This window comes from Mchenga conophoros, linkage group LG1 (assembly GCF_057382185.1).
Source record: "Mchenga conophoros isolate Kocher_MC1m ecotype Shallow Benthic linkage group LG1, M_conophoros_male_GT1.1, whole genome shotgun sequence".
NCBI lineage: Eukaryota > Metazoa > Chordata > Actinopteri > Cichliformes > Cichlidae > Mchenga > Mchenga conophoros.
In genome coordinates this window covers 25,992,456-26,003,919 of record NC_140526.1, presented here as the reverse complement: position 1 = coordinate 26,003,919, position 11,464 = coordinate 25,992,456, and the positions used below count along the sequence as shown (strand labels likewise).

At 35.7% G+C, this 11,464-nt stretch overlaps 1 long non-coding RNA gene across 1 annotated transcript; it reads left to right on the top strand.

The window, feature by feature from the left end:
• Nucleotides 1–2,150: 2,150 nt before the first annotated feature.
• Nucleotides 2,151–6,026, top strand: LOC146583467 (uncharacterized). The gene is made up of 4 exons (XR_014892266.1): nucleotides 2,151–2,910; nucleotides 3,261–3,416; nucleotides 3,868–3,960; nucleotides 4,250–6,026. It is a non-coding gene; the product is annotated as an uncharacterized LOC146583467 (long non-coding RNA).
• The last annotated feature ends 5,438 nt before the right edge of the window (nucleotides 6,027–11,464 follow it).

Below are 11,464 nucleotides of genomic sequence, written 5' to 3'. Positions count from 1 at the left end.
GAAAAGCTGTAATACAAAAACTTTCAAATAAGGAATAGGCTAATACAATCTAGCATGAGCTAAATTGAGCAACAATCTTAACAACTGACCTACTAAGTCATTTTCATGTTTTTTTTTTTTGTTGGTACATTTATTGAATATTTTACCATACATTAAAATAGATTCACAAAAAAGTGTTTAGAATTTTTGCAGAATGTGTCAATTTTAGTCTTTGGAGTAATTTTAGGATATGGTGATGGGTAAATTCCCTATTAGCTAGTTGCGGCACTGACATTAGCTAGTTAAAACATCTATCTCAATCATGAAACCATGATTACAGCTGTACATTACAAAATGTAGCATGTAAAGTACCCTGTCATCGCTTAAATGTTGAATCGCCTGTTTATAAAACACCTCTGATCTGCAGATTCTGCAGATGCCATGTGTTCCTATTTGTACCATTGTGACTGAAATATATAAGAACAGATCTGATTAAGCTTGGTGCATGATTGCACCAAGGCGAGCTGTGTCAGTTTTATTTCCACTGCAGCTTTCTTCACAAATAGTAATATCAGGCAGTAAAATGTGACAGAACACCAGTGAGATTCTGGATAGGTGATCCTTTGTAATCCATCATTTTCCTACATCAGAAAGTACTGAGTCATAACGTACAAGTTCAATGGGGTTACTTTGTTGCAGCTTAAAGTTATTTCCATGTGATTTACAAAAATGTAAACACGATGGATACCCATGCATAATGGCACGGCACTTAGGCATGGCACTCAGGGGCTGCAGGAATCTAATAATCTGAAGGAACAGTACAGCAGATGTGGACAACTGATACTCCAAGAATCACTTCTACTAATTTACAGCAATTAAATGAAATTCAATCAAGTAAGATCGATGCACGCTGGCTTACTGATGCTCCTGATTTGGAAAGAATAGATGTTGATTGTTTATGCTGCTTTAAATGCATCTGCTGGCTAGGCAGTAAGTAAAAATGTATTCTCTTTCCAATCATTATTTTATGCTTGTAGCATATTTGTTATATCTTTTTTGGGTTTTTTTTTTTGGCAATTGGCATTGCACAAGATACTTATATATATATATAAATACTTATTTTCCACCCTGATTTACGAATAAATTCTTTACAAATCCTACCATGTGGATTCATGGATTTTTTTTTCACATTCTGTCTCTCACAGTTGAAGTGTACCTCTGGTGCAAATTACTGACCTCTATCATCATTTTAGGTGGGGGAACTTGCACAATCGGTGGCTGACTAAATACTTTTTCGCCCCACTGTAGGTAGGTAGGTAGGTAGGTAGGTAGGTAGGTAGGTAGATAGATAGATAGATAGATAGATAGATAGATAGATAGATAGATAGATAGATAGATTTGGAACTGAAATACAAAAAATAAAATAAAATAACTATTTTACACTTTCTGTTTTTTTGTGCCACTTTAAAATTGTGGCGAGAGATTAAATTTGAGTGTTTTCAAATTATGCATGTTAGCATGCTGCATTTAAGCAGTGAAAAATTGCTGGGGAAAAAACACTGTGTCTGACTGTAAAAAACAAACAAACAAAAAAACCAGAAAGTGATTCATAACTCTGTAAACAAGGCTGATGTTATTAGTGTGTGTGAGCATTTCCAGCCTGCAAATTAAGTTCATGAATTATTTAACCTGCATGCTAGCCTTGAGCTATAAAATCAGTCACATTGAAGTTCTGCGTACACCTGAATACACTTGAATCGTGATTACTTCTCATTGTATTACATTACAAAAAAGGCAAAATGACCACATACACTCAAAAAAATGAATGAGGTGGATTGTTCAGTGTATATTAATTATTTATTTTCATTTTACTTAAAATATATGTTTTTGTTAAGTTAACATATGTTTTTCTAATCAAGTCTACGTAATTGTGTCTATTATTCAACGTACATAATACTAATGTGTTACTTGATCGCATAACATTTAAGTTAAGTCAATTAGGATCGATATACCTTGTATATCCACAAGGTGGCAGTAATGCAAAAACAGTTGTAATGAAAACGCGCAGAACAAGAAGGTTTCACGGCTTGTGCCTGCTCATGCGCAAGACTTCAAATTTAACTGAAAAAGGCTGTTTTGGCGCCAAGCTACTGTTTCTTTGAGAGGTAAGACCACTTTTTTTCTTTGACTATGTTGTGTAGTATCTATATGTCCAGCATGGTTATATTTTGCGTTTGTCTTACAAGACATGTTATATCGTTTGCGTGCGCTTGTTTTACATTAGTTTTACTGGGTCCTGGACATGCTTATTTTGTGGACTGTGTAAGAAACATTTTTATTGTTTTTTGTTTTATTAAGGGATTAGCTACAGGGGTTCATGGGGTTATTCTTTCAAGGGGTTATTTTTCCATTTGCTTTCTTGGGATTCCTTTTCTGTAATCCGAGAGTCGGAAATATCGAATAGGATAGCAAGGATAGCATAAAGTGACATTTAAAATCCAAAAAGTCAAGGGCGAAAGCCACTGTGACACCATTGTTCTGCTCTATCAGTAATCTGTATTATGTAAAAATGGTCTGTAAATACAGCATGTTTCCTAGCGGAGTTATACATATCAATGTAGTTATAAATTACAGTTTGTGAAAGTACACACTTAATTTTTTTAATAAAATTATTCAAGACATATGAGTGGACAGACAATGGAGGTCGACAGACCTGGTGATAATTGCTTCTATAGAAAGTTAGCACATGGCAGTGTCAATCTCTTGCTTTTCTTCTGAGTAGTATTTTATTTAGTTGTAATTCAAACAATAATTTGCTTCTTGAAATTAAGTAATGAATTTCTTGTTTTACTTTATAAATCTCAGATCCTGCCTTTACCTGCTCCCTCCTATACTGATGTGGTGTATGTGGTATTGCTGAGCTTGTATGTGGTATGTGAACTGTTATACTTTTAAAAACAAAACTGTTTTATAAGTTAAGTTTTCTTTTGTGACCCATCCCATGCCCCTGTTATTTCTTCTCCACATCTGAACCATGGTAAAGGTTGCAGTTCAAGGGCCTGAGGCATGAAATTCTTTTCAGATCAGCTGTGATCAATATTTTTTGGAACTTGATAAATAACAATAAAAGCTGTAATGGCTCCATTAGCATTTTGTGTAAATGTTTGTGTTAAAATTATTGCTTTAATGAGGTCTTACTACATTAGTTTTAGTTTGTATATGTGTACATATAGTATGTATATTTACAGTACAGTATGTTGTGTTTGTTGACATATTTTCAGGTGGAAGCAGAATATGTGAGGATTACTACTGCTGCACATGTTCCAAGGCTTTTTACACAACTTGACCAATACACTGACCAGCTCATAAAAGTCTTCAAGAAAAAAGGAGGCGTTGCAGGGAAGAAAATTAGACAAACTTTGGCCCCAGCCACACAGGTGCGTTATTCTGTTGGTAGCAAAATATTATGGCTAATAAGATCATTTTCAAATTTAAACAGCTAGTGTATGGTAGCTGCACAGTGCACTTACATTTATATTAAGCAAGACAAAGTTTGGTACTCAAAATGTTGAAAATTTAAATTACCTAAACATATGTAAAATCTGATCCCTTGATTTAGGTTAAACCAGAAGTGAATGTTTTTATGTTATGTTTTGAATGCAAAAAAGATGATGTATTAGTTTGTCTTTACCTCCATTATGGACATATATAATGTGGTGGAAACCCTGCCCAACAGGTTAACTATTCATGTCCATGTGATGATTAGTTGGTCTTGTGTACATGTCTATCTGTGCAGTGGATATGTCATTCATTTTGCGTATAATGTGAGTTTCTGTCATCCTAAAGTATATCTGTTTTCTCTTCCTGTATCTCTGCCACTCTCTACAGAAGGAAAGTATTGAAAAGGGGAGGGAGTGTGTCCTCAGGGCACTACCTTTTTACCTGAATGAAGACCCAAGCATCCTCTTCAAAGAATAATTGGTTGGTAATTTTAGTTTAGTTTTTTATCTGTATTAAACCAAATTTTGAATAACTAATGTTGTTGCATGTTGTTGTTGTTGTAATTTGCATGGAACCTGTTTAAATGTTTTGGGAAATCTTCTTGTATACCCAAACTATTTATATTTATCGTTGAATCTGTAGTCTGAAATAGTGGCACACTGGGGTGCATGTTCCTAATATTGTGTTTACGTCATTAAAGGGTAGCTTTGGCCCTTTTTCTTTCTTTTTTTAAAACTGGATGCCATTTTTCTATGTTTTTGTGTCTAAGCTACAGCTGTTCAGAGGGAGCTGGAACAAATTACCCTTGCTATCTTTACCATCGAAAGAGCTGATGCCAGCACTCCTCCAGCCGATGTGGGTATAACCATCTAGTGTGTCCTGCATGACCTGGAAGACCTGGCCTCTGCATGTGCACTCTTAATGGGTGGGATATATGCACTGAATCTCAGTTAACCTCAAGACTGAAAGCTTTCTTTGAAGTACTTCAGAAGCTCTTCCTTCATCTGTATGTCAGCATACTCTTGACCAAGGTACAGTTGCTCAAGAATACACTGAATGAATAAGCCAACCTTTAATTTGGATGATGAATGTTCTGTCAGATGGACAGAAGTTTTTCGGAGGCTGAATGGGAATAAAATGGTAATTTGTAAATGACAGATAACGGGAAAATTACATTTAAGAGAAATTTAGAACATTTAAAAAAATTTGTAAACTACTACAATTTGAGAGATTTTACTGTTGTGGGGGGCTAGTAAGAGACAATCAAAAGTATTGAGATTTAAAGGATTTAATTGAGAGATGATACTGCACCAGAAATGTTGAAGGGTGGTGTGTATATTAGCGTTCAAGGCATATTGTTATGAGGTGGAAATATGTTCATATTCAGTTTGTGTTACATTGTGTGCATTGTAAAGGTAATTGCAATACATACTAAAAATAAGGGTAAGTTAGGAGGTTGATCTGATATCCTCGTGTTGGTGTTGTTCCCAGATCATCATACTAAATGTTGTTCCAGGATCAACATTGCAAGTGACCAATCAGAATGTTGTGACGTCATACTTTTGCGACTTCGGGAAAAACCGGCGTAAAACAAAAAACTGTACTTAAGCTGCGTGAAACCGCCTCTGTCCGCCGATCAACTGACCCTAACCCTAACCGTAACCCTTTAATAAACAGTAAGCAGAATTGATATTGTCCTTGCAACATTGGAATTTCATAAATGCACGAATGGCTTGGCGCGCAAAAGAATAACGTCACAACAATGTGACAACATTTTCATGATGGTCTGGGAACAACACCAACACGAGGATATCAGATCATCCAAGTTGGGAATGCAGGATGAATGTATATTTTGTGGACTTTTAAAGACGAACAATTGTTTCCATGTTAAAATGTTTACATCTGAAGTTTTTTGCCCAAACACTGGTAAAATAAATGTTGACAGTGGCAAGTGTTAAATGGTTACTGCTGTGCTGTTGCAAAAAAACTGAACGCTGACAAGCTGTTTTATTGTTAGACCATAATGTTGGCATGTTTTGTTAAAGTTTTATTTGGGATGGTGATGTAATTTTCTTTGATTGCTAATATCAGTGGACTATTTATTATTATTATTATTATTATTATTATTGTTGTTACATAAATTTTTTTAAAATTGTGGCTGTTGAGGTGGACACTTCACTTTGCATTGTTAAAGGAAAGCACTTCATTGGCATTGTGTTACTGGACTGACCCTAAGCAATCATTGCAAATAGCAACTTTGCTATCCATTTTAGACACTAAAAGAAAAAAACACTCACAGACCTTACTAGCATCACATGTGCATAACTCAAGTGTCATCTTATCAATGTGTTATGTGATCTTCAATGCGTTTTTTTTTCTCTCTTCTATTTCTGGTAGATACAGACATTTAATTTAAAGTCTTGATGTTGCATCTGTCTACATACTGTTAATTACTAACCCTAATGAGCTGTTGTGTTTTATTTTGGACTGGGTTTACACAAATGCTCACTGAATGTGTTGGCAATAAAAGAAATTTTAAAAAATAAGTTGGATGTACTTAATTCATTTGTGTGGAACCTGTTGACAAAATAGATTTATGTAAAACTAATTAATAAAGCACAAGGTGGCTGAAAATATAATATTTGAATTAATCTAACTTAAATTTAACATTTTACTGCCACAAATAAGAAATGTGTTGAAGTAACTAATCTAAACTATCTAACCTGAAAATATATCATCTTTGTTCATACAACATAACTTGATTTAGTTAGTCTTAAATATGTCTTGTTAATCTTAAGTAGTTTTTTTAAATTAGATGAACTAAAGATTTTTGCTTTAAACTAACATAATTCAATTTCGTGGAACCTGTTGACAAAATAATTTTAATTAAAGTCAACGTTTCATTTTTTTGAGTGTATGAACTAGCATCAGAATAACCTCAGACTAAAAAGTAAAAATGAAAAAGAGCCACTGAATGCAGTTCAATTAAATCAGGGATCTCTCCAGAGGCGAGCCCAGATCCCTATTCAACAAGTCTGTATAACAATAAGCGTTCCAGAATAATTACTTGGGGAGGAATTCGCCAAAGCCAATTTATCAAGTCAGATGCTTCATTCATTATTCTTTAGTATTTTTTTATGATACACATATGCATATATCTCTTTTTTTCAATTGTGCACAGCGTCATTTTCACTAGAGGCCTTTTTGAAGTATTGAAGGTGACTTCCAGGATTGATGTGTGAATAGGCAATAATAAACTGCGGTAGAATGGTACGTCCTTTCTTGTTTGAACCTGTGTCTTCTGAAGCTTTTGTTCAGCAACATCTAGAGAAAATGAGAGAATGGACTCTGATTAGACTCACGGGAAATGATATGGTTTAGCTGTGTCCTAATGATGAGACTAAAAAGTAACAATCAGTACACCAGGCTTCTTATTTGTGGTAGTAGTAAGTTAAGTTGGTTATTTTATAGTTAATCACAGAGGCTGGCAAAGCTCCTTAATCAAACTGGTCATGTTTTTATGACATGTGTCTATAGATGCATTTGATGCAAAATTGTTATATGTTGTGTTGGTGTGTTTATCGGCCCTTCTGAAAGAAGATAAAAGACTGACGTGTTGATAAATTCTGAATGAAAAATAATACGTCAGAGTAGCTGTACAAAGCAACATGCCAAGCTGCCATGCAAGGAATTATAAGTGGCTCTTCTTTCATAGTGGATCATTGTTTAAATATGGTTAAATATGCGGATCTGGAATAGATCTGACTAGATTTATCTTGACTGAAACAATAATTTCACTTCCAATAACAGATTTAGCTCTGTGGCATTTTTAAAACTCACTTTATCTTAAAACTTAACCTGATTTTAGAATGTCAGTCAGATATTCATTGTAATTTGTACTCGTGCACTGTCTGAAGACTAACAGCCACCATTAAAAACAATATACATATCCAATCATATATCAAATTATATACTGAAACGATGTACTTGGAACACTGCAACGTTTGAATCACACATAATTCTGTTTTGTTTTCATAGTCAGTGGTTGCGAAATAATATTTTCTTTAGACTTCATCAAAAGAGAAACTTCCAACTAGGTGGCTTTTGTCCTTAGTCGCTGCAGTATTTGTGCTACAGGCGCAGCTATTCTCTCATAAATCTTTTAAAAAGTGTGCCACAAGCAGTCAGTGGACGCCCACAAAGTGAATGCACTAGCAGAGGTTACTTACTGTGAAATCAAGCATCGATGACAGTCACAGTTGTTTTAAAGTGTTGTTCTTTTCTAGCTCGTACTTGTGCGTCAACATTTGTAAATGTTTGGAAAAAAAAGTTTTTGCTCTATTAATCTTTTGCAAATCTTCAGCAATCTTTAGCTTGAGCAAAATTTGAATTTTTAGATGTCTCTCCTAAGTACCGTTCACAGACGTGCACGTGTATGTCACATAAATAATAAGAATGCATCCAATATTGATTCTAGATTCAGCAGATTAGCTCACAGCAGCTTCAAGGCGAAGTAATGGAACACAACCCAAAGTTAACCAAGATGACGGCTATGACTTTACTAGAATAAATCATCTGTTTACGCAGTGTTACTTTGTGGTTTGGTGTTGGGAAAAGTTGATGAAGCATGATTGATTATCATTTCACAAAGGTTATATGCTTCATTTGGAATGCTAGTCAGTCTCAGTGACAAATGTCACTCGAGGCCCTTCGCACTGTGCCGTGACAGCACTGCATCCCATGGCAGTGGGATGCTCACTGTAGTCATTCTTAGTCACCTCACACGAAAAACTTCAATAACAGGTTGTCTCCCAGTATTTACATTATTTATCCATGGGCAGTCACCTCTGAGGTCCAGATTGTTTTTCAGGCCTTCAGGCCACAACTGAGGGATTTCATTCATTTCAGCTTAAGGTGCACTGGTGATAAACTTCCAGCATACCACCTACATCCTAGGCTGTCAGTGTTTCACAGACACATAATTGCAACAAAAGATTTATTGCACATCCTCATTTTGAACTTAAACATAAAGAAACCCCCATATATTAATCTGTATTTACTTTTTACTACTCATATTGGATAGTAATTTATGTTAATCTTTTTGCATATTTTTTAACATGTAATAAAGCCCCTGTGAGAGCCAAAGCAATACACTCTGTTGGCAGATTATATATTTGTTAATAATGACATTATAAACTTAATAAATTGATACATTTTAAGAGACTCTTAAACACTGAAAAAGAGTTTAGTATAAGTTTATCATATCATCATTGCACTTCAATTATATGTAATGACTTCTTTTGCTCCTTATTAGGATCAATACATACTCTATGTATCGATTTTCTGGTTATTAACACTGCAATTTATCCTTTAATACAGTTGACCATACTGTCGTTTTATAGAATATTCCTCTTTTGCAGCAAGAATCCCAATAAATTAATAAAAATGTACAAATATAGTATTTTTTCAATACATTTCTGACATGTTAAAGCATGAGTACCCACATAAAGTAGAACTTAATCATAGATAATAGTAATTAAAAAAACCAAAAAAAACCAAATATACTGCTATTTTGTAAATGCGAACACCAAGAAAACAGTGGCTATACGTGCTCAGCTTAAATTTTGTGTATATTTTCCAAGAGGACTGTCCCTTCATATGCAAATATATCTAAGACAGTATTATTATTCAATTTTAAGAACCATTTTCACACAAGAAATGATCTTTCTTCATATTTTAAGAATTTAAAAGCTATGTCCAAGTGTGGCACAGTGAATCACTGTCACCTCACAGGATTTGAGTCCGCTGACTTCCTGCTACTTTTCTGTGTGGAATCACTGTGCTCTCCCCATGTCTGTGTGGGTTCTCTCTTGCTACTGTGGGTTCCTCCCGGAGATATGCATGCTGGGTAATTCTAAATTGACCATAGATATGAATGTGAGTGGAATGATTGGATTTCTCTTGTGCCCTGTGACAGACTGTCATAGGCTGCACTGCAACCCAGTATTGGATAAGCAGTAAACTGGATGGATGGATGGATGGACATTGTCCTAATGGAAAAAGATTTATTTCAGATATACTGTCTGTTTAGTTGAGCATAAATGTAAATTAAATAATGAAAGCTAAAGAGTGCAAAAAAGTGTGCTATAGAAATATACAGCACTCATGTCTACCTTTAAGGTTATTTATGCATTCTCGAAAAAAAACATTGTCTTTCATCCAGCTTTTACCGATAGAGGCCTGTCACTTTCTATCTATAAGGCATACCTATCAGCGTTTTCTTTCAGCCATTGCGGTTTTGGTCAGAGGCCATTGTTCAGTCATCCCCTTCTATAAATGATTTCTGCCTGTGAAAGAACTGTTCAACCTTCTGGCCTCCAGTGGGAGTTCCATGAGGTGCTCAGGTCTCACTGTTGTGAGCCATATGATCTCATTAAAGTTTTCCCTTAAGTTGTTCTCCTCAAAGACAGCCTATTGCCAACTCTGACTTTGACAAAGCAAGAAAGTGAGTAAGTGATCTGTGCACCATACTAGTCCACATAAGCGGTTTAGGCATTACAAAAGGTGCCTTTAACCTGCCTGAACCTCTTATTCATAGCTTGGAACATCAGCTGATTTTTTTTAAGATCAGGTCAACACCCTGGCTTTTTTCAGGCGACGATGCTCAGGTCAGCTACTGCATGATGTCTTTTAGCTCTAGTCTGCTGTTATTCCCATTGATTCCATTAAAGATTTAAGTATAAGTATAGTATCACAGACATAGGACTGAACCCTTACCTGATTAGGTCTATTTCAGCTTTGAAGTTTTCCTTTGCTTTTCTTGAATGGTTCTCTGGTGTCATGCACATCTCTATTGTGTGTTTGTTAGAGCTCTGTTAGTTTCTACATATGCTCCTGGTAGATACAATTGGGTATATAGTGGCACATCTATTGCACAAAATGGTTATCTTACCTCTTCCTCACTTCACCTTGAAAGTTAAAGGCTTGGTGGTCATGTTAATCCACGCGTTGCTCCCTTGTGCTGTGTGTTGAATGCAACCTCTGCTCCATCCTCACACGGAGACAACAAAGTGTGACTAAATGGTATTGGCGCAACTGTTGGGCAGTAAGACATTTAATAATACTGTGTTGTAATAGTATTACTGTGGTGGGGCGTGGCCTGCGGTGGCATGCAGAGAAGGCGGACGCACCTGCACAGCCCGCCGACTTAAGTATTGCACCGGGTCCTGTGATAGTGGTTGTTGTTATGTTGAGCTGACAGCGGGAGAGCTGCAGCTCTGTGTGTAGATGTACAGCAACCGTCAAAGTATTAATGTATGCTGCGAAGCATGAACGTGCACCCAGGTCTGCTGTGGCTTTGTTACAATTACAATTACATCCCACTAACTCTCTGTTTGACATTTGGGGGTTGCCTTGATCTCTGTCCTGTTGGGAATTTGATGTAGTGCTGACATCAGTTTGGTCATTCTTTGTTGAGTGGATAGAGCAGTCTACTGTATAGATGATCTGGCAAATATTAATTAAATAAATGAATGCATTCATATTCATGTGAGTTGTGGAGTGTGTGTCTGATGAACTCAGTGCTTGCATGTTATCACAGAATAATCTAGTTTAGGAATATTAGTAATTTATATGAAATTGCAGGATTTTCTGTCCGTTAAAATGTAATGTGCAGTATCTATTCCTAAATAAAGATGTGTTGTGTGGGTGTTGTTTCAAGTTCCTTGAGTAATTGATTACAGTGTTCAAGTAACTTGTCTAACACTAATAATCTGCCAGGCTGTGTTGAGTGCATCTATTTTTTCATCGTCATCCCCAGTTTGGTGTGAACCCATACAGAGTCTTTGCAGGAGCTCTTTCTTTTCCTAGCAGTGATTCTGTGTATAATGTAGATAAAAAAGATATTTTTCTGATTTGCGGCTCATTTAAACCCTACATTTAAATGAAAACAACACAAAGAAAATGTAGATGTTTTCCCAGAGAA